Here is a 25,327-nt window from a genome sequence, read left to right as displayed (position 1 = left end):
AGCTGCAGGTCATCTGTTTCGGATCCCCTCTCTCTTTCTCTCTGTGACAGCCGTCAGCTCCTCTTTCTCTCTCTTTCTTCCAGACTTTTGTTAGGTAAATGAGGAGAGGTTGACCCCATTCTCATTTCGCAGCCACCCGCTGGCCGCTGGAAGACACAAAGAAATGACAGGCTGAGTGAATGAAACAGAAGGATGAATAGCTTTTTCCTATTCAAGTGTGTCTATTCTGAATTCGCAGTGTATGAATTTGGCGTGTACCTTTGTGTGTGTGTGTGTGTGTGTGTGTGTGTGTGTGTGTGTGTGTGTGTGTGTGTGTGTGTGTGTGTGTGTGTGTCTTACTACACCACACCTTTTCGATTTATGCTTGCTTTGGAGTTCAATATACCCTATTAGATGCAACATTTGATTTATTTTAATATTTATATGGTCACAGCTATAGAATATAAAATGTAAACATAATTTGATACAGATAAAGAAAGATTCAAATAAATATTCCAGGTAATTGAAGTTTGATTGTAACCCAGTGCCTGAAGAGGCATGTTTCCAGGAATAGTTGTTGCTGCCACGATGGAAATGTGATATAGATATTAATAAGATTATATTTATATCATAAAAAATATGTTCAGATTATAGGTAGGATTTCTTTAGAAACATCCATTATGTCCTTTATCTTGGGCAGAAAAGCACCTGCATGATTATTTGTTGAGAAATCATTGTGTGTGTGTGTGTGTGTGTGTGTGTGTGTGTGTGTGTGTGTGTGTGTGTGTGTGTGTCTGAGAGTGTGTGTGTGTGTGTGTGGTCTGTGTGTGTGTCTGACTGTGTGTGTGTGTGTGTGTGTGTGTGTGTGTGTGTGTGTGTGTGTGTGTGTGTGTGTCTGAGTGTGTGTGTGTTTTTGTGTGCTAATTTTGCAGTGTTCTGAATGCCATTTGTTACTTCATTACCAGTTGAAATCCCCAGCTTCATAAAGACCAACCCTAACTTCACACAATCCCTGTCATTTCTTGATTCATGAAACCAAACCCAAATGATGGTAGTAAATACACATTGGCTACAAATGGAGAACAAAACAGCAAACGGTGTTGTTCCAACATAATTGATATATTACAAAAGTGGAAGTCACTGGCTATATTTTCTTTTGGGAAAATAGTTTTTGATTGAATAAAAAAGTGTATCGAGGCAGAATGGCGTGCACGATAAGCTCTTTTTTTGCTCAATAACGGTGAATAGCAAGTGGACTGCATTCATAAAGTGCTTTAACATATAAGTCAGCACTTACCCACTCAAACAGAGGCAGAGAGGCTACCATGCAAGGTGCCACCTGCTCAAGGGATACTATTTTTTAATTCACACAATGTGGGCCATGCCATCAAGAGCAACTAAAGGTTCATTATCTTGTCCAAAGATACATCGACATGTTGACTGCAGGGAACTGTGATCAAATCCCCAACCTTCCGATTGTTAGACAACCACACTACCTCAGTAATGGCTAACTGAACCTGACCAAGGATACTGATGTGTATGCTGGCTCCCTGAATGCACCATCAAACCACTGATCTTTGTGATACTGAGGGGAAACAAAGAATTCACCGTTCGTTGACTCGGCCCACCATGGCATCATAATATCACCATTGTTTATGTGTTGGTGCAGTGCTGCCAACTTTGAACTTGAAGGCAAGGCAAGGCAAGTTTATTTATATAGCACCTTTCAGCACCAGGCAATTCAAGGTGCTTTACAAAAATGAAAGACATTCAGACAAAGGCATTTAAAAACAGTAAAAGATAATAAAAGAAACATTAAAAGAAAAACAAAAAATGAAAGACATTAAGAAAATGGCATTTAAAATCAGTCATTAGAAAGAAAAGCTAATAAAATAAACATTAAAAGATAAAAGTTACAGTGCAGTCTAAGATATGAATAGTTCAATTATTTCGGTTCTTGATTTTTAATTTATTCACAGAACCTCCCTTTGGAAATCCGAACATTTCGGTCCCGATTGTTAATTTAGACTGACTGTTTTCACCATGTTATGCTTGCATGACATCCACAATCGGACCCTCATGAGGGTGTACTAGCCCCCTTCCTCAGTACAAATCACCCAAAAACTGATCGTAAACCCTGGCTACGACGGATATCCCAAATATCCTACTTTCGAGCAGTCCCTCTCATAAATGTCATGGAGTTTAATTACGTTTAACTTAAAACAATTTAGACACTGTACATCTCACCGAGCATTGAAAGCCTTCTTTATTTTTACCCTTCATTCCATCTTCATGTTCTTGTAATTTATTCTTTAGGTTCTTGATTTTTAATTTACTCAAAGAACCTCCCTTTGGAAATCCGAACATTTCCGTCCAGATTTTTAATTTCGAAAGACGGTTTTCACCATGTTTTGCTCGCATGACATCCACAATCGGACCCTCAGGAGGGTGTACTAGCCCCCTACTCTGCTTTGCGTTCCATAACAAAGTCTTTAAGTGTTATCTGAACACCCTGTGTTACCAAACACTATTTTTCACCCGTTGGTGATGTGATACTTGTTCCTCAGTACAAATCACCCAAAAACTGATCGTAAACCCTGGCTACGACGGATATCCCAAATATCCTACTTTCGAGCAGTCCCTCTCATAAATGTCATGGAGTTTAATTACGTTTAACTTTAAAACATTAAAAGAAAAAATTCATGGATAACAGTTACAGTGCAGTCTAAGATATGAATAGTTCAATTAAAAGCAGCGACAAAAAGAAAAGTCTTCAGCCTGGATTTAAAAGTAGTCAGAGTTGCAGCGGACCTGCAGGTTTCTGGGAGTTTGTTCCAGATATTTGGAGCATAATAACTGAACGCTGCTTCTCCATGTTTAGTTCTGACTCTGGGGACAGAAAGCTGACCAGTCCCTGAAGACCTGAGAGATCTGGATGGTTCATAATTTAGCAGGAGGTCAGAAATGTAATTTGGGCCTAAACCATTCAGTGCTTTATAAACCAGCAGCAGTATTTTGAAATCTATTATTTGACACACAGGAAGCCAGTGTAAAGACTTCAGAACAGGAGTGATGTGATCCACTTTCTTAGTGTTAGTGAGGACTCGAGCAGCGGCGTTCTGAATCAGCTGCAGCTTTCTAATAGATGTTTTAGTGAGACCTGTGAAGACACCATTACAGTAGTCCAGTCTACTGAAGATAAAAGCATGGACAAGTTTTTCAAAATCCTGCTGTGACATTAGTCTTTTAATCCTAGATATATTCTTTAGGTGATAGTAGGCTGATTTAGTAACTGTTTTAATGTGACTGTTGAAACTCAGGTCAGAGTCCATGACTACACCTAGATTTCTGGCTTTATCTGTTGGTTTGAACATTGCAGACTGAAGCTCAGTGCTCACTTTTATACATTCTGACTTTGCTCCAAAAACCATTACCTCAGTTTTATCTTTGTTTAATTGGAGAAAGTTCTGACACATCCAGTCATTGATTTGTTCAATGCACTTACTCAGTGTTTGAATTGGAGCATAGTCTCCTGGCGAAATTGTTACGTAGATTTGTGTGTCATCTGCATAGCTATGGTAACTTATTTTGTTGTTTTTCATTATCTGAGCCAGTGGTAGCATGTAGATATTAAAGAGAAGAGGCCCCAAGATGGAGCCTTGAGGAACACCACATGTCATATGTGTCAACTCAGATGTGTATGTACCTAAATAAACAAAGTTGTGTCTGTCCTTTAGGTAGGATTCAAACCAATTTAGAACTGTTTCCGAAAGTCCCACCCAGTTTTCCAGTCGGTCTAGTAACATGCTGTGGTCAACAGTGTCAAATGCAGCACTGAGATCTAATAATACTAACACTGACGTTCTGCCACTGTCTGTGTTTACGTGGATGTCCTTAAAGACCTTTATTATTGAAGACAACCAAAATCAAGAATGTCCTCTGTGGCTGCCAACTGAGTACTGTGCAACTTCATGGACTGTGACCCATCACTTTTTAGCCAATGGGAAGGTGCTAATCCCAAAAGTAAATTGAAGCTAGGACGTTCTCAAAATTGTCCTATGGTCGTTGCTACTTAGGTGGTGGGTGAACAGGAACAGTGTTGTATGCTTCCTTTGATTGTTTTCAATGTAGCCGCACAGAAGGCAGCCACCAACGCATTAACGATGCCTTAAGAGCAATCCAGTTAGACTTAACCTGCCTGAGTGCCACCGAAAAGTTGGCAGTGCGAGTGCCCCGTGTCCTTGAGTGTCCACACGCTGCATGTGTATGGCCTCTAACTCTAACTGGCTTTTCTTGTGTTGTGCAGTAGTGCCATACGAGTACGTTTAAATTGCCTTTATATGCTTGTTTTTTTATCCTTCTGTTGTCTGCATACTGGGAATCCTGCTCTATCCTGTGCAGGTTCAGGAGGAACAATAGTGTTTCCTAAAACACTGCAGTACCCCAATCTAGCTAGCTAGCAAACGAGCTATCTAATAAGAGTTATTGTGGCTAACTTGCTCTAAATACTGATTAGCTTGGCACACACTTCGGCTCCCTGGCCTGCAGGTAGTCACTACTGCTTCATAGTTCCAGCACCACTTACAGAATCATGTGTCTTTCCACTTCTGTTGCAAACATATTTATCTAACACCAACACCTTCTTTAAATGACCCAGTAGAACCCAGTAAAAAGATTTACCACAATCCTCCAGAACAGCTCCAATGTTTCCTATCATAGATTCACCAAGGATGGTTCAACAAAACATTCTATTAATATAACCAAAACAATATACATATATCATAACAAGGATTATAATTGAAATAACTTTATTATGGAAACCTTCCCAGATCACTGGAGAAGACAAATACTTTACACTTTCAAATTAGAAACAGATTTACATCCCAGACACAGTCTTATGTTCACTTTTCATAAACAAGCATTGAGGCCTCCAGTCGTTCAATGGTTTGTTAACTGTTGAATTTCTGGACATACAAACTTTGGAATTCAAACAAACTGATATTTTTGCCCTTAAACCTTTATCAGTTTGTCAGTCCATGCTAGTTAGCATATCACATCCAGGTCAAGTTTTTACAATACCAAACACATATCACCAGAATCCACATTCTGAAATTCTATACACATTCCCGGCCGGAGCTTTTGGAATCAGCTGATGAAACAAATTCACAGCAGAGTTCATTTCAAGTTTCATTAAGTTCTTCCCTTCATGTTTCAGTCAAAGTCTTTTTTGCTACATACACCAACGTGATATACATCAGGAACTGAACGTCGAGGTAATGTGTCTTCCCAAAGATTTTCCACATGGACACTCAGCAGTTTATTCCTATCTGGAGTTTAGTGTTGCCAGAGGATGGGCCAGCTTCCTGAGCTTCCAGAAAACAGCTCGGGACAGAGCTTTCTGTTCTGGGCTTCAAGGGCAGAACTCTCAAAGACCTTTTATCCTCTTGCTCTGGTTTGTGGTGATATTGAAATCCTTCAGATGGAAGATTGATCATCCTTCTGTCCTGCTTGTCACCGGAATTGTTGCACAAACACTAATCAGAGTAATTCCTGCGGTGCAGTTTCTTTTTGTCAATGACTGGTGCATTCACATTCAGGCTATAAAATAGGAATAGGGGATGCTTTGAGGTCCCATACAGTCCTGTTGCAGAAGTCCTGTTGCTGTCAGACATGACATCACTACAGGCGTGGCCAGTACTGTGACATGTCCACTTCATTTCCTGGAACTTGCAATGGAACTGAGACCCCGGGGGAAATCAGACCTGGTGAGAGGGAGCAAAGAGATCATTAGAGTTGACAGACATACCAAAACAAAGTCTAATGGTGTGTTTTTTCCTGTAGGCAAACCCATAATGTATAGAATTCACACAAGGCATTTAAATACATTATTTATTTTATCTAAGTATGTTATAGTTTTCATCTGAAAAGCTCTCCCTGGACCTTCTATCTTCATTAATAAGTCTATTTTGGCCTCTGACATTGCCTTAAATGGTTTTAATGTGTATCGTACCGACCGGCCTAATAAAGGTGGTGGCGTTGCAATTTATGTTAAGAATAAGTTCAGTGTAACCACATTAGTTTCCAAATCGATCAGTAAGCAATTTGAATTTTTAGCCTTAAATATAGAAGTGGCAAAGGGTCAACAGGTCATGGTGGTGGGCTGCTACAGACCCCCCTCAGCTGTCAAAGACTCCTTGTCTTCACTAGCAAATATTTTATCACAACTAGACTACAAGGAAATAGTGCTACTTGGAGATTTTAACTGGGACTGGTTAACTGCAGTGTCAGAGGATTTTAAAAACCTTTGTATCTCATTGAATGTTACTCAGATTGTTGACAGTCCTACTCGCCCAAATATTAAGTCCCCTAATAAATCCTCCCTAATTTATCTAATTTTAACTAATGTTCCCCATAAATATTCATCTGTGGGAGTACTTGCAAATGATCTGAGCGATCACTGTGTTGTAGCCACATTTAGGGATACTAAGGTCCAAAAGGTTAAACCTCTCGGCATTATCATCAAGAGAGACAATAAAACATTTTGTGAGCAGGGTTTTGTGCATGATCTGTTTGGGTTTGATTGGGGTAAAATCGATCTGTGTGCTGATGTTTGAAACTGCATGGTCTTATTTTATCTTGGTTTTATGGAGATCATTGATAGACATGCACCCCTGCGTACATTTAGAGTAAAGGGACGAGACAATCCTTGGGTGTTTCTGCTAATCTGTCCAGTTTCCTTCATGAGAGAAACAAGGCCTGGGCAAAGGGCTAGGAAATCAGGCTCAGAGGTAGAATGGCTGCGTTTTAGGCAGCTAAGGAATAGCTTCACTTCAATGTAAAAAGTGCTAAGGTCGAAGTACTATTTGTCAGTTACCACAGAAAACCTAAATAATCCTAGGAAATTTTGGAAAGCAATTAAAATCGATATCAACCGGTGAGATCCGTAATGAGCTACCTCCGTGCCTTACCACAGCATCTGGCTCTATATCGGACAGGGCTACTATGCTAAATTGCTTTAATGAGCATTTTGTGTCCTGTGGTTCTCTATTTGATTCTGTTTCTAACTCTGCTTCTGTGAACACTACAGTCTGTGACTCTGAACAATGTGGTCTGGAAAACCCTTTCAGTTTTACCCCTTTTACTGTCAATGTTGTTCATGAACCATTATCTAAGCTAGATCCTCGGAAACCGGCTGGCCCGGACAACTTAGAACATTTCTTTTTAAAGATAGCTGCAGATTTTATTGCTCCACCTCTTACTTCTCTTTTTACCCTCTCCCTCAGCACAAATACAATTCCAAAAGTATGGAAGTCTGCTTATGTCTTGCCTTTACTGAAAGGAGGGGAGGCAACTATTTTAAATAACTATAGGCCAATCTCTAAATTGTCAGTTCTGGCTAAGGTTCTTGAACGCCTAGTGAGTGAACAGGTAAAGGAGTTTTTATGTACAAATGACATCCTGTCTAAACATCAGTCAGGATTCAGAAAGAAACACAGCACCATCACTGCCACAATGAAAGTGGTAAATGACATTACTACTATTTTAGATAATAAGCAGAGTTGTGCAGCTCTGTTTATTGACCTTTCCAAAGCGTTTGACACCGTTGATCATCTCATCTTAAAGCAGAGGCTACTCAGTATTGGCCTATGGCATGTTGCAGTGGGGTGGTTTGTGAACTATCTCTCTGAAAGGTCCCAATGTGTTCATTTTGATGGACTGTCTTCTGAGTGGTTAAACATTTCTAATGGTGTACCACAAGGTTCTGTTTTAGGACCACTTTTATTCTCCATATATATTAACAGTGTAGGTGATAATGTGGATGAAGCTACTTTACATTTTTATGCGGATGATACTGTGATGTATCGTGCAGGTCCCTCCATTAAAGAGGCTGGTGTTAAATTACAGGCTGTTTTTAACACTATTCAGACTCAGTTCTCTGAATTAAAGCTTCTTTTAAATGTGGATAAAACCAGGTAATGCTCTTTTCAAAAGCAAAAAAGACACCAGAGCCTGTTTTAGATATTGTAATTACGCAAGGAACAAAACTTGAAGTGGTTGCCTGTTACAAATACCTTGGTATCTGGCTTGATGATTGTCTCACTTTTAAACTTCATGTCAATAACCTGCTAAAAAAACTGAGGGTTAGGCTAGGGTTCTTTTTCAGAAACAAGTCCTGTTTCTCGCTTGAGGCCAGGAAAAGGCTAGTCACTGTGACCTTTTTACCTGTGCTGGACTATGGGGATCTGGTCTATATGAATGCACCTGCCCATTGCCTGGTCAAGTTAGATGCTGCGTATCACAGCGCACTGAGATTTGTGACAAACTGTAAAGCATTAACCCATCACTGTACCCTGTATGCAAGGGCTGGTTTGCTTTCACTAACTGTACGGAGGCTCAGTCACTGGTACATTTTTATATACAAAGCCATGCTAGGGAAACTTCCATCTTATATCTGCTCCCTGATCTCACGGAAAATTGTAAGTGGCTACTGCCTGAGATCGAATGCTGTGGTTTTATTAAATGTGCCAACTTTTAGGACTGTCTTAGGGAAGACAGCTTTTAGATGCGCAGCTCCTCTGTCTTGGAATAGTCTGCAAATTAAATGGAAACTGAACAATCTGGTGCCACTAAATGTTTTTAAAGCTCGGTTGGATGCTAGTCAATCAGAAGCTATCGGTACCTGTTTATGTGGATAATTATGTAAATGATGCTGTATGATGTCCTATTGTTGTTCTGTTTATGCTTTTATATTGCATGTGGAACTACTTGAACAGGTCTTCCTTGGAAAAGAGATCAATGATCTCAATGGGATTTTATCTGTATAAATAAAGGTTTGAAATGAAATGAAATGAAATTAATGAACATTGTACAGCTAAGCATTGTGCAAACCGACAGAACTCTATTTTAAATACTAGGGGAAATTCCGAAAATATCAAAATCATCAAGTTTTGTGTAATTTGTAGAAAATGAATAATATTTCCATTGATGGAATGCTGCACAACATGATTGTTGTTGTGTTGTTCAATTGGGTTGGTCTCTCAGTTTTCCGTTTTGTTATTAATGTGCATTTGGTGACGTGTTGATGTTAAGAGTCTAACGGATAGCGCTTTAATGTTCTCAAAGCTTCCCCCAAATGTTGCATTTACATTTAAACAATTATGTTATCCCACTTGTGAAGACACTGAGATCAATCAAAGGTATTATAAAGGAGGGGAGGGTTGAGGAGAACCAACTGTATCAGTTGACTTCCTACCTGTTGACGATGTTGCGGAGGACGTCATTGACTGGCTGTTGATGTGTGGCTGCATGTGTGGAGGAGTATAGGTCTCATAACTTCTTCCATTTAAAGTTGGGCTGGTGGGCAGCATGCAGGAATAGGAGCTCTGGCTGGATGCCTGGAACCATCAAAACATTTTGAACATTAAAACCAGAATGTAACTGATGAGCCATTCTCCATTGGGTTGGTCATATGCAACATTAGCAGTGTTATTAAACTCTTGTAACTATCGTAAAAAAAATTAACTAAGCTGTTCATTTTACATTGCATGCAATTCCCTTTCAAATTGCTTAAGTAATACTTTATTTTCCCACAGGAAAGGCTACTTTAAACAAGCCATATAAGTGTGAAGAGCCCCCCCCCCCCACTGATGGGTGAAACCAATACACCCAAGCTTAAATCTGCGGATCCTGTATATGTTCGATAAGTTCCAAAATGTATGTGAATACTTTTTGGTCCCACAAGGTTCAGCTCCCAGTATTATGTGTCTTTATTCATGTTGGTGGTCTGAGACCCTTCCGTAATCCATGATCAAACATTGTCTGGATCCATCAAGTGAGTATTCAGACCAAAAAACAACAACCTTATAAACATGTATGTATGTATGGTGCAACATTCAGAAAGTACTCTCTCAGAAATGTGTGTTCCTGCGTATTTGATTAGCTAATACAATGTGTAACCAAACCATGTGACATAGCAACAATTAAATGAGCCTCAACTTCTTTGCTAAATATATCAGTGTTTGTTTTTCTGGAGGCTCTGAGTCCAGAAACTCATTTTGAAATGGAGGTTTTTGAGGTTGTCAAAAACAATGTTAAAGCCGCAAAGTTCAGTTTTACCGACCCAATGTTTTTGGACATTGGGTCGGTAGAAACAATTGTCACATTGTAACGACCAAATGATAAAAGCCTGTATAAACGGTGAACCATATCTCAAAATGAAAACATCCCAACCATTTGGATTGGGAGAACCAATCAGAACACAACTCCTCTGCTGCTATAAGGTAAGATTGCACAGCTGCCAGACTCACACTTGGTTAGGGCCACACCTTATTTATATACACTGGAATCCTACAAGGTTCCCACAAGTGAGTAGAAGTAAGACCTTGCCGATCCAGGTGGATCCAGGTTTGGCGGTAAACTCACATACTGTAGACTCAATAGGTTGTGATAGGTCAATTAGTAAATCCAATGAACGGGTAGAAATGAACTCAGGCCCCCCAACACCACCAGGATCATGATAAGCCAAGTTCATGCAAGACAAACATTCCCACAAAGATGTTTAAATCAACTGTGTCAACACATTGACCATCACATGTATATCAGCACAACCCTAACCCTAACCCTAACCCTAATCCCAGTTGAAGCCAGATGGGTGTTGCAGTGATTGGTTAGTTGTGTGTTCTGCTGTTTAGTCGAGTAATCTTACTTGCATAGGCAGACTGGCAGCCATACTGAAGCTGGGCATTGTGGGTAGGCCGTAGCTGTTGGACAGAACTGAATCCGACCTTCCCAACATGGATCCTGAAGAGAAGGACACTAGAGAGGATGGAGAAATGAACAGAACAATGAGATTTGTTATATTCCAGGCAATGTAACCGTACATACAAGCTATTATAATGTCTTTATGACATTGGTGGACGCAGTAGAGATCATTGGTCATTGTTTGGAAATCACAAATAAACGTATATGGCAAAACACACAGCTAACAGCACTCAAAGTGAGCCAGCTGTTGCAACAGAGACATTTTAGAAAAACAGCTATCTATGTTTTGTATTTTGCCATCAGTTGCTTGAATTTTGTGTTTCTGTTAGGACACAAGATACATAGATGATGCCATGGGAGTGGTCTGAGAAGTTTCTACATATTTGTTATTTATTTGAAACTTGAGGAAATATTTTAATACTCTGGTCAAGAAAATCCCATGCTCCATCCAACAAACAAACAACATGTCTTCTGTGAAAAAAGGCCTGTTGAAACATGCTTTAAAATACATGTTGTGTGGTAGAGTATGCAATTGTATAGTAGTATTACAGTACCTGGTGTAGCAGGTTGTGGTATAGGCTGGTACACACTGGTGTTGAAGCTGCTGCTGATGGGGATATGGTTGGAGGAGCTGGACACCTGGCGACGTTGGTTTCTCAGTTTCTCCTCTCTTCTCCACTTCGCTCGTCTATTGGAAAACCAAACCTGCACATGCCATGATAGAAATGAGGTTAAGAGAGGGCTTCACATGTCTTCCTTTTAATGTCTTCACCTTTTAAACAACACTAATGTGGCCATATGCAAACCGGTTATATTCATCTTATTAAGGATTGGGGTTAGGTCAATTAAAGGGTTTGATAAAAACGTATATTATTGCAACACACACAAGCACTAAGACATTCTGACTGTACTGACTTGTAAGCCTAAATAAATCATATTGCATGGAGCTTACCTGTATTCTGGCCTCTGGAAGGTCTATTTTGTTGGCAAGGCGTTCTCGGGCAAACACATCTGGATAGTGAGTCCTTTCAAACTCTGGAAGAACAACACATTGTGTCATGACAGGATAGTATGCTGTTTCTAATTTAAAGTAATGTATTTATAATGAAGCATTGTTTTCCAAAATCTGTAACACCTTGTCAAATGAAATGTTGTACTGTATGTTATATACAGTATGCGCTCCATGGCAAGAATACTTGATTAAAAGATCAAATAGTTAAAAGGTATTCAAATTGGTTGATGTTCATTTTGCTTTATGCAGATGACTGATGCCTGTATTTGTTTCAGGGCATAGACCCAACTCCACCCGGTCCAATCAGGGAAGGTATATGAGACAACTTGACCTAATGCTCTCAAGGTTTCAGAACATGGTTCACTTAACCGGAGGATTTAAGAGACATTGCCATTTCCAGAACACCAGGCATGTCTTGTAGTTGATACATTGAATCTTCATGAACATTAATTAGGCAGTAGAACACAGTAACACAACACGTGCAACGTGCAATTGTGTCTATTGAGACTTCAACAACAACCATCCCTTCTTAGCCAAACTGTCAGTGTAAGCACCGAATGAGGAAGAAGTGATTCAGTTGGTGATTCATTTGATATCCTAACAGTTTGAACAGGTGATGTCATAGTGATGTCATCGTGTGAACATCCCTATAGTTGTCATATGGGAACATTTGGAATCTGACTGGCCTCAGTTCAGTCAAAGTGGAGGTGCTCCTCACTTCAGACACATAGAGAAAAGACGTATACTGTTTCAATGTGTGTGGAGCTGTACGATGTTCTGATAAACAACTTCCATGCACCTTTCTCCAGTGCTTCTATCTGCTCCTGAGTGAAAGACGTTCTGTTTCTCTGCAGCTTCCTCTTCAGCTGGAGCCTCATCTGAGTCTCCTCTGAGTCGTCACCGTTGGAACTTCCTGATATGGTGTTCTCCCCCCCCTCCGCCTGCGGACACTCTGCACACAGGAAGGAAGGTAAAAGGTATTGTTGAACATGGAGAAAATGAAGGTGAACCTCAAACTTATCTTAAGTATAGTATGGGAGTAAATATATTTTTCACCAACAACATAAACATGTATATAAATCACAATGTTTTAGAACAAATCTAGTCTGTTTTTGGAACTAACCATAGCACTCAAACAGCTTTATTAAGGCTGATTAATGACAAGGACATGAGTTGTTCATGTTACTTCAGGTGAGTTTGTTTCACAGATTTATGATATTAACATTTATGTTTTTCAAGAAAAACATTGTCCTAACACATCCCCGCTCTGAGCATCATAGTCGTGTGTCCGCATATTGGTGTAACATGCTCATATTAGTAGGGAATAATGTTCTTTATGCTCAATACATATCAGGTATGTTATGCTAATCTGTATGTTACCTGCATTAAAATAAGCTATGTATACTATTTATAATTACATTTTCTTTTAAATATATTGCTTTGTATAATACATACAAATAATATGAGTACAACATTAAGATAAATGATTAAAAACAAAGACTGTTTTATTTAACTATTTTTATTTACTTTTTGATATATTATACTTTTATAAAGTTTTTTTTTATCTGTGTGCTACATGCACAAAATAATATTAAATGATATTGCTTTGTATACTATTTAACAATATATGTGTACAATATTAATATAGGTTCTTGTAAGCATTACACCTTCATAACGTTTCCATTCTTCGTATCTGCAAAATAAGCTATATTGTTTTGAATAATACATACAAAATAATATAAGTGCAATAAACACAAGTCATCCCATATACAGTAGGCGTAAGCGCTATCCAGGCATCTCCAGCTAAATGAGTGGCTTCACTATTTCTCTAAAACACAGCCTTGATCAGTAGACGATACAATGCGTTATATTGATGTGCGGGTAAAGTGAAGGTACAGGCCCTTCAGAGAGCAGATCTCCAACATGTGATCCCTGAGCAGACGAGCGCTCCAGTCCCTCCCTGTGGAACTCGTGTTATTTGTGGTGCTAGCCTAATTATTCATTATCCCCAGCAGACAGAGACTGCAAAACAGAATGAAGCCATTGCTCAGTGTCACAGTCAGTCAGGCAGAAAGAGACACAAATGAGAGCAGACGCCCCCTTCTCCCTCCCCTGCTCACATACACACACACACACACACACACACACACACACACACACACACACACACACACACACACACACACACACACACACACACACACACACACACACACACACACACACACACACACACACACACACACACACACACACACACACACACACACACTGATGTGGAGGCAGCAGCCGTGGCAGTACAGCCTGATTCTGTTTCTCTGCTGTAATCCCAGGGTGCTGGAGGAGGCGGAGCAGCAGCATATGAGCCTGGCCTCCACGCAGCAAAAGGGGCCTCAGCCACACACACGGAGGGAGAGGGAAGCTGCTCATGTCAGCTCCACACAATGTGTCCTCTGTCCCGTATAATGGGAATTTTGAATCAATTTGCAAGTGGGCAATTTACTGCGGCTGCTGCATTCTTTTTATGAAGAAATAATTAAAAGCATGGGATGAATGTGACTTGAGATCAAGTCAACAACAAAGTATTTGAATGTTAATACTAGAGCCAGATTTTGTAACAACAGAAACATGATTAATGTTATACTTTAAATAAAGAATTCATAGAACTTTGAAAATGTACTATTTAATCAAAAATCTAAATTATAATCTCAAAGTTGTATTTTGTTGTCTCACTATTATGTCCTTTCAATGTAAAGTCTACACAAGCAGGAACAATTAGTAACAGTGACACTGATACATAACGTGGGGGACACTGTATTTATATCATTTCATGCATGACCTACAAAATAAAATGTCTAACATAACTTAGAATCTTAACTTGGGAAATTGAACAGAAAATATGAGGTCTAACTCAGTCCCACATATTCAGTCCGAAAGGTCCTCTGACCCCCCTTTTCCACTGGAACGAGTTCCGTTTGAGTTGTGTGCTGAGTCTAGTTCTGTTCATAGTTGATTCAACCTGCAAATCACTTAGAAACCCGTTTGCTTTCCGCTGACCAGCGCCTGAGAGGAGTCCTGATGGCACTGTGTATGACACCAGTGTGAATATCCTTCACAAATACAACCATGTTGGAACTGTGCTCATGTTGCTATTACAAACTAGATTGATACTCTTCTTAATATTTCTCTTTTTAGTTTTAATTGACAATGTTTGGCAACATGGCACTTTAAATAAAAATATTTGTATAATGTATATTTTCTCTCATATTACATGGAGTATGTTAACCTAGCCACAGAAGCCAGTCTAAATAATTAACAGGTTGTAATTCAAAGTATGAGGCTACACGCCCACATGTCCTGCTATGAAAGTGTATGTAATTTGCTTTGAATGAAAGCCTCAGCTAAATAACATGTAATAAAACATGAATGATGTGTGATTGCACTTTAACGACTCAGAGATCTTGGTGCTACGGCTTCCGCAACGACTTTCTACTCTCGCCATGTGCTGTTGTTGCTCCGCCCCAGCATCTGACTTATGCTGCTCTCTGTTCACAGTTCTGGCTGAGCTACTAGTTGGTGCTGGACTGAAACCAATCTTTGGGGCAGTTGGTGCAGCTGCCATGGAAACGCCTCAATGGAAAGAGGGGGTGTCTGGTGGCAGTGAGTGTAGTTCCAATACTGTAGTAGTATTGCTAGTCGTAGACGTAGTAGGTGACTTAGTGTCTTACCAGGAGTAGTGAGTGTCGTCCCAGCGTACCACCCTGAGCGCCCCCCCCCAGGAGGTTTGTCCGTTGAGCATCTTGAGTTTGTCAAACATCCCCTCAGCTCCCACTGTGCCCATCTGCGGCTTATCACTGGTGAGGTTCCTGAGGACTCGATTGATTGATGAAACCTGCAGATAAACACAGATATGTTAATAAACGAGAACAACAATTGTAAAGCATTGTTGGATAGAAACTTAAGAACCTAACCGAGGCATTACTGACCCCTAACAGATACTAAGATAAGATATACTTGTTAAACGAGGCATTGCACATCATTACAAATAAATGAAAAAGAGTCCAAAATAAACAATTATAAAATTTGAACATCTCCAAATAGAAACAAAACAAGTAGAAAATACAGTTGACCATGAAGATACAAATCTGTAAACTATCTGAAAAACAAAACACTATTGAAGGGCCACATGACCGAGAACACAATATCAAAGCACACTCTAAAAACAGATGCCTTGGCTCAACAAAGACAATCAACGCAACAGTTTGCATCGAGTTATTGAGTTAAGACAACTTCTAATGAGATTGTCTTAAAGCAACACAGTTATTTGAGTTAGGGGAGAAGGCTTTTCTCTACAGTCAGAGGTGTTTTTAATTACCACTTACTTCATAATTGGAGCATAAACACAAGTTTTGAAGTTGATTACTCAAAATATTAAGTTGTTCCGACTAGTTTTACCACATGATTTAAAAGGAATTTTAAGTTGTATGTACTTAATTACCCTCATTGTGAACACACGTTTTTAAGTTGACAACCATTTATAAATTAAGTTGCTCCAAATATATTGTGCTCAATAGTTTATTTTCTTAGCTTTTTCATGTTTTTGCCTTTAAAGAAATAAATCAATTGATTCCACAACAAGAATATTAGGCAATTCACTTTTATTTTGAACTGCAGTTGTTTATTTCAACGCATGATGTTTCAGTCAGGAGAGAATTCCTTTTGTTTGAACATGTATTGACGCCATATGATAAGGTGCATGAACACCTGAAGTCACAGCTGACTGCAGGAGAGAGGAGAACCATGTTATAGTTTGGCTGCAGCTCGCTGATTGGCTGCTGGAGAATGAGGTGAAATGTAATAGGTTAAAGAGACCGCCTGTGAGGAGCTGGTTATATGCAGCTGGGGAGTGAATGTATATACACCCCGTCTTCCTGAAAGAACTTGCGCTGAGCTTCATTTCAATCTTGAGAAAAAAGATAAATAACACAAATGTAAATTGCCCCTCAAATAATAAATAAACACAATAGCCATATTACCATGGGACACGGGGACACAGCTAATACATGCTGCCATCACAACGAAGTTAGAGGCCTTTGCAGATTTAAAACCAGTGCCAAATATGTCAAATCTGTAAAGTTGTTGTAAAACTACAGAAACAAACTCCCAATGGCCACCAGTCTGCAGATCACACATCCATTTGACAAAAGATGTAACAAAGATGTTTCCACTGCCGACAGTCGTTGTTTCAAACTGGAGAACACATTTAACGCAGAATGCTCTTTCATTTGTTTCCCTCCACCACGATGGCTGCATCGTATGGTCAGATCCTGGGTGGACCGGTCTCTGATGAAGGCGATATAGATTTAAAATTTCATGTAAATAACCTGCTTAAAAAGCTGAGGGTTAGGCTAGGTTTCTTCTTCAGGAACACGTCCTGTTTCTCGCTTGAGGCCAGGAAAAGGCTCTGTGACCTTTTGACCTGTGCTGGACGATGGTGATTTGTTATATATGAATGCACCTGCCCATTACCTGAGCAAGTTAGATGCTGCGTATCACAGCGCACTGAGATGTTTGACAAATTGTAAAGCACTTACGCATCACTGTACCCTGTATACCAAGGCGGTTTTGCCATCACTAACTGTACGGAGGCTCAGTCACTGGTACTTTTTCATTCACAAAGCCATGTTGGATAAACTACCATATTACATCTGCTCCCTGATCTCTCGGCGAATTGAAAGTACTTATTGCCTGAGAACGCATGCTGTGGTTTTATGAAATGTGCCAAGTGCTAGGACTGTCTTAGGGAAGACAGCTTTTAGATGCGCAGCTCCACTAACTTGGAACAGTCTGCAAAAAGAATGGAAAAGTACCAAGATAGTATCACTACATGTTTTTAAAGCTCGGTTGGATGCTACACAATCAGATGTTGTTGGTACCTGCACATGTGGTTAAATATGTACATTGTAGTCCCTGTACATTTTGCTGTATGATGTCCTTTTGTTGTTCTGTTGTTGATGTTTGTTTGTCTTCTTGTGGAACCTACTGCTGCAGGTCTCCCTTGAAAAAGAGATCATTGATCTCAATGGGATTTTACCTGGATAAATAAAGGTTTTGAATTTAATTGATATTCATGTCCTTTTGAAGCACATTAAATAATAGGTTAGCGCATAAGAGATCATGAATTAGGTAACTGCATACTTTTTAAACTGTCACTCTTAGAGAATTCAGAGCCATTATTACCAGCTGCTAAAGCAACGCTGGTATTGTTTTCACCTATTGAGTCTGCATGTGTGTGTCGTCATGGCAATGTGGTCCTGAAGACACACAGAGGTGCTTTTGAGTACTTTGCCTAGTGTTTCAATGCATGTGGACAGATTTGGTCAATCCCAACCGTGCACGTGTTAGTGTACCTTCTCATCTGTTTAGCAGGTTCCATACGACATGTGAACTGGTTAAGTGAGAGCAGAAGCCACTTCTCAAATGTTACACAATCCTTTTCCCGTGCCATTGCTGTCAACACCTATCCATGCTGAACGTTGCTAAGATATTATTGATGGGGGTGTGGCCAAAAGTGCAATATGCTTCAGAATGTAACCGACAGAGAGCAGTGCTTTTGTCCTGTGTCACTGTGCCCGTGGATTTGATTTGATTTCAAGATTTTTAATTACGCCGCTAAACTCCTTGAAAATGTCCTCTTCCTTTTCTCCAAGGTACACGACTAGGCAGCGGATGATAGTTCTCTGCGTACTTCAATTGTATTGTGCTATCTTTGAAAAAGGAAAAAAAGAGAAATGACCTAAATGAATATATTCTGAATGGGAGACTGCCAACAACTTGCATTTCAATGACAACTCTAAATAACGATCCTACCTCAAGAAGCATCCTTGATCTGCTTCACCGAGATTCATTTTTTAATAAAAAGCGATATCACAATAGTAACCAAAGTATTGTTACTTTCACGGTTGAGTGAAGGAAGCAGGACCCAAATGCAGATAACTCTGATAAACCTTTATTTCAAGGATAATGAAACTAACAGACAAAACAGAACACCCACCGGTGAACTTAGTCACCAACAAAAGACGAACCAACACTGAACACAGGAAGAGACAAGACTAAATACAGGGAGGGGTAATCACAAGACGAGAAACAGCCGGGCAGGGGAGGAGAAACACAAGGGTGGAGGGGGTCTGGAGGACGGGTTTTGGGTTGACAGTCCAGGAGCACAGCGGAGGGCCCGGAAGGGGTGGAGGGCAGACGGCCCGGGGGCAAGGTAGAGTCCATGGAGGGGCGAAGACCACAGCGGGCAAACTCAGGGGGCCGAGCATGAGAGTGAAGGCAGCGGCAGGAAGAGTCAGGGGGCCGAGCATGAGGGCGAAGACCGCGGCACTCAGGGGGGCGGGCTCGCGGGCGAAGACCACGGCACTCAGGGGGCCAAGCTCGAAGCCGAAGACCACGGCTCTCAGGGGGCCGGGCTCGAGGGCGAAGACCACGGCTCTCAGGGGGCCGGGCTCGAGGGCGAATACCGCGGCTCTCAGGGGGCCGGGCTCGAGGGCGAAGACCAGACAGCTCCGGAGGCCGGGCAGGAAGGCGCTGACGGGACAGCTCCGGAGGCCGGGCAGGAAGGCGCTGACGGGACAGCTCCGGAGGCCGGGCAGGACCCGGTGGCGTCCGGACAGGAACCAGAGCCGGTGGGACAGGCTTCGGCAGGATCCCCCACGGAAGAGGACCAGGAGTTGGCAGGACCCCCGGCGAGACAGGTAACGGCGGGACCTCCAACGGAACAAGACATGGGATTGGCAGGACTCTCAGCGGGTCCTCCAACGGAACAGGACATCGAGTTGGCAGGACCCCCAGCGGAACCTCCAACGGCACAATACACAAGGTTGGCAGGACCCCCAGCGGAACCTCCCACGGCACACGAGTAGGGACTTCAGTAGAGACTCGAGAGGAAACTTTAGAGTCGACTTGAGAGATGACTTGAGAGGGATCTTGAGCGGGAACTTGAACGGAGACTTGAGAGGGGACTCGATCGGGAACTCCAGAGGGGACTTGAGAGGGAACTCGAGAGGTGATTCGAGAGGGGACTTGAGAGGGAACTTGAGAGGGAACTCGAGAGGAGACTTGAGAGGGGACTCGAGAGGGAACTCGAGAGGAGACTCGAGAGGGGACTCGAGAGGGGACTTGAGTGGGGACTGGAGAGGAGACTCGAGAGGGGACTTGAGAGGGGACTCGAGAGGGAACTCGGGAGGTGACTTGAGAGGGAACTCTGGAGGTGACTTGAGAGTGAACTCGAGAGGAGACTCGAGAGGAGACTCGAGAGGAGACTCGAGAGGAGACTCGAGAGGAGACTCGAGAGGAGACTCGAGAGGAGACTTGAGTGGGGACTTGTGTTGGTCGGTACGCCGACAGGACGGTGACTTGAGAGGGAACTCTGGAGGTGACTTGAGAGTGAACTCGAGAGGAGACTCGAGAGGAGACTCGAGAGGAGACTCGAGAGGAGACTCGAGAGGAGACTCGAGAGGAGACTCGAGAGGAGACTTGAGTGGGGACTTGTGTTGGTCGGTACGCCGACAGGACACGGGGAGCTGGCGTCGGCTGGAGAGCCAGCAGGAGACGAGGTGCTGGAGTCGGCCGGTACGCCGACAAGACTCGGGGAGTTGGCGTTGGCTGGGGAGCCAGCCCTGCAGCCGAAACTGGAGTCGGGCCCATGGCTTCTGAGGCCGGTACTGAAGCCGGAACCATGGCTGCTGGGGCCGGAACTGAGGCCGGAACCATGGCTGTGTTGGCCGGTTCTGTTGCCGGAACCATGGCTTCTGGGGCCTGTACTGGAGCCCGAACCATGGCTGCTGGGGCTGGAACCAGGGCTGGAACCATGGTTGCTGGGGCCAGGACTGGGGCTGGAACCATGGCTCTTGGGGCTCGGGCTGCTAGCTTGGCCTTGCGACTCCTTCTCTTAGCAGCCGCCTGAATACTCCGTGGACCTCCATAAGCCAGACGAGTTCCAGAATACGACTCCTGGACAGGAGCAGGAACTGGGGCAGAAGCATAGGTTGACTCCAGACGGAACACACCGAGACGTTTGTAGTCAGCAGGCTGGAAATCACAAACCCAGAGGAAGTTCAAAATCCAGCCAGGTAAGAATTTCACCAAGTCTGGTTTCTCCATAGCCAACCGGTGCGCCTCTACCAGAGCGGCCTCCTTCTGCAGAACACTGGACGCTCCCTTCCACCAATCATAGCAGCAAGCCAAATAAAAGGAAAAATGTTGTAGTTTCACCTCAAAAGGATCATCTGCTGGGTCCATTTCTGGTTGGTTCGTACTGTCACTGTCACGGTTGAGTGAAGGAAGCAGGACCCACATTCAGATAACTCTGATAAACCTTTATTTCAAGGATAATGAAACTAATACAGACAAAACAGAACACTCACCGGTGAACTCAGTCACCAACAAAAGACGAACCAACACTGAACACTAGGGGTGTAACGGTTCACAAACATTTCGGTTCGGTACGTACCTCGGTTTTTAGGTCACGGTTCGGTTCGGTACGTTTTCGCTACAGCAGAAAAAATTATCACAAAACATAACATTTTTTTTTTTAATTATTATTAAACTGTGAATATTCACTCAAATAAATGCAATATATAATAAAATAAACATTAAGGTGCAGCATTTCGATGAACTGAAATAATCTGTATTTGAACTTTACTGTACTAGTACTCACAAAACATAAACTATTAGTTTTGGGTTTTTAATTATTATTAAACTATGAATATTCACTCAAATAAATATAAAATATAATAAAATAAACATTAAGGTGCAGCTTTTCGATGAACTGACATAATCTGTATTTGAACTTTACTGTACTAGTACCTAAGCAGCCAGCTTGACATAATGACTTGCTTGTCATTGTATTTTCATGTTTTTTTAAAGAAAGATGAACTTGTCCACATTGCTTGCCGAAAGGGCAGATCTGCTGGCAATAGCAATGTCTCCTGCCGTGAAGAACACCCTCTCTAGGGACAGAGGCAGCAGATACAGCCAAGTAGCGCTTTGCTAACATGGCAACATAAGAATATTTGCCGTTTGTAATAGCTTTGGCTCGGTCTGAAGTTTCTGCGAGTGGTGGAGGCTTAAATGCTAGCGGGAGTTGGGTTTGCACTTCAGTCTTTTGGTACCGGTGATATTCACGTTCGGGTGATGCCTTTTCAAATGAGTGTGCAAGTTTGATGTATTGCCAGCCGCGTAACCAATGTTAGTTGAACAATGCCGACAAACAGCTTTGGTTCGGTCCACCTGTCTTTGTCCGTCATCCTTGTACGTAACTGCGAAACCAAAATGTTCCCAAACTGGAGACTTCAATGATGCTGGAGGATTTTCGAGCTCAACTTTATCTGCGTTCGCCATTTCGACAGTTCCTCAAATTACTGACTACATTTGAACGCATCCCTCTGACCAGCTCGTCCAATGAAATGACTTGCTCGCTCTATGACGCGTTGAACACAATGGGAGCAAATTACTCTGAATGCTGCGACGCAGCACCTGAGATTACTTCCAAGAAGTTGTTCACGTTCTCAATTTTTTACGTTTAACGTTATATTCATTCGGCACACTTCGGTACACACGTGTACCGAACCGAAGGGCCCGTACCGAATAATTTCGGTACGGGTACGTGTACCGTTACACCCCTACTGAACACAGGAAGAGACAAGACTAAATACAGGGAGGGGTAATCACGAGACGAGAAACAGCCGGGCAGGGGAGGAGAAACACAAGGGCCACAGGTGAACACAATCAGACAACTAGACACACCAGGGAAACTAACGAGAGGAGGACAAACACAGGGAGAAGGACCAGACAATAACCCAGCAGGAAAACATGACAGCAAACACCCAAACATACAAAACTACAAACGTGACATAACATGAGAATTGTGACAGTTACTCTCACAGTAGCCTCTATACTTTGTATCCTCTCACAGAACTATCCACAGTTCAAAGGCTGCTAATGTTGGTCAAACAGCAGTTTGCCATACAGTGCAACGACAAGGCATCTACTGTATTTCAATGACAACAGATGACACTCACCTTAAAATGTCCTTTGTATAGTATTTATATTTGTCTTAACTGTGGGAACTTGTCCAGGCATGTTAAGTGGGAGTGGACTTGAAATCCTTAACTCAAGGTGTAGAACCATTAAGTTATCAAGCCAATTGCATTACTTACTACAACTTGAATTTAGTTTTAAGTCAATTAACGTAGAAATCAGAGTTCAAATTACACACAACGTTAAGTTGATGTAATTACCAACATTATTACGTCAACACAACTTATAAATTAATGTTTGCAACTTAAAATGTTTATCTAAATCAATTAACTCACATTTTTATCTTGCAACCATGCATTTAATTAAGTGGAGGTGAAAGGTCGCCTGAATTCGTTTTTAGGGTGTAGGATATTATTTACATTGAGTGAAAGTCATATAATCAGTTTCACATTATAATATTAACCAGTAGGGTTACACGATTGGCCAACAAACGGACAAGGTCAAACTAAAGTGACCCTGTATTCTACTGAGGTTTGGTTTAAAATCATTTTGGCTGAACATATGTTGCACCAAACTTCATTGGTATGGGAAATAGCTAAATATAGCAGCTTCTTGAAAGCTCTAATTAGACAATCCTATAATATGGCTATTATACACTCAAAAACACAATCTATACTGTCCACATGTTTAATAAGGTTTTTTGTTTCAATGTAATGTACTCATGGGAACATTACTAAACTCATCCAGCTAGCATGGTTTCTTACGTTCCTGCTTTTGATGTGCAAATATACTTACAAAGATTGTTGTTATTTATTTGTGAAAGCTTCCAAGATACATTATAAATCTGCAAATAACATTTGTACTTTTGTAGCAACCAAAAGTATTTGATAAAGGACTACAGGTCTATTTTTGCCTTTTATTTAGTTTTCTAAGTCAATATCTAATTATTGGTAGATGGATACAACAATGGCATCATGTGTCTTACACTGGAAAAGTACAACTATTTTAGAAAGTATGTTTTTTATTGCCTTAACTGCTTTATTTAGATTTGAGTGTATAGCAGTTTGGTCTGACTTTTTGCAATTGAATTTCTTGTAGAGATGGCATCTTGTTGATCCAGCTGTGCCACCTGTGCCCTACTTACTCACCTGCAAGCCAGCTGTCACAGAGTACAGAAACAGATACATCATCTATTACAGTATGTACACGTGTTTACAGTATGAGTCCAGACTTCTCTGGGACTTCCTTGCACCCTGTAACGACATGGCAGAGGAACAGAAGGGTCTTACACTGGGTATGTTGTCGTTGGTGCAGACTCCCTCTGCCAGCAGCCGGTCTCTGATCTCCCAGGCGAAGATGGACGGACACTCTCTCTTGTAGTGAGCAATCTTCCCCACCACTTCCTGAGTGGCCACCCTGGGTTTACTCCCTCCTATGGCTCGAGGACGGATGGAACCTGTCTCGTAATATCTACCCAGGATTTTACTCACGCAGCCGTTAGATACCTGCACACAAAAACAACACAAATCAAATGGGTTATTTACAGATGTTGTGCAAATATATTTGCAATTAAAAGCTTTTTTTTGTAGATCTAAGGCACGATCACAGCGATTGGTAAAGTAGACCTCCACCATCTTCTCAGTGCATTCAGGTGTTGGAGAAAGATACTTCATATGTCGAAAACAAGCTGTAAAAACGTTGACTTTCTCCAGAGAGAGCTGTTCCAATGTGATGAATAGCCTCTAGTGATCTGTGTCAGTGTGTGAAAGTAGCTACGGGGTGTTCAGTTCAAAGAAGAGAGGTGATGATCATCTTTGCTGCAGGATAAACACTCAAGGCTGCATTAGCAAAACACATGTCAATCCAAACTGTTGGTAGTCTGCGTGCATTATGGGTAATAGGTGCCAGGTTTTAACAAAAGAGTGCAGGATGGAATAACATATATAAATTCAGTAGCTATTACAACACAAAGTTAGCTGCTTTGTCAACCCAATCATAGGCCCGACTGACTCGCTACAAGGCATGCTGGGTATTTTAACATCGTACCACTTTCTTCTCTGTTAGAGGGAGGTGTGCGGTGCAGTGGGTTGTGCGTTGGTGTTGGGATCAGGGGAGCACAGGTTCAATCACCAAATTGCTCCTGTGGGGATTGCCCACAGTATTGAGTATGTAAGTCATTTGGATGAAAGCGTCTAACATGTGGCATGTCATGTCATGCTAATTGTTTGCTATGACGGTTGTCATACTTCACACGGCCACTAGAGCTACAGGTAGAGCTCTGTACCTCTGTAACACTGAGCTTGGACCCCCATCCAAGAGACAACATGATGATAATAGAATGTCTGATTGTGATAAAGACTGTGCTGTAACTTTGGGCCACAGTAACAGGTATGGTTGTTTTTCTTCAGTAATATAATCAAATACAATTGTAACTAAGTCATTGACTACATTTCCAACACCAATAATGTTATTTTATGTTTTTTTGTAGGCTATGACTTAATACTGAATTAAACACAATCCTTGAACAGAATC

General features: G+C 41.6%; 1 pseudogene; it reads right to left on the bottom strand.

Moving 5' to 3' along the window:
• Positions 1-4,866: 4,866 nt before the first annotated feature.
• The window catches only part of LOC117447889 (paired box protein Pax-6-like), a 33,614-nt pseudogene continuing 13,153 nt past the window's right edge, over positions 4,867-25,327 (bottom strand).

The sequence above is a fragment of the Pseudochaenichthys georgianus genome, chromosome 6, assembly GCF_902827115.2.
Source record: "Pseudochaenichthys georgianus chromosome 6, fPseGeo1.2, whole genome shotgun sequence".
NCBI lineage: Eukaryota > Metazoa > Chordata > Actinopteri > Perciformes > Channichthyidae > Pseudochaenichthys > Pseudochaenichthys georgianus.
This window is presented reverse-complemented; position numbering and strand designations above follow the sequence as displayed.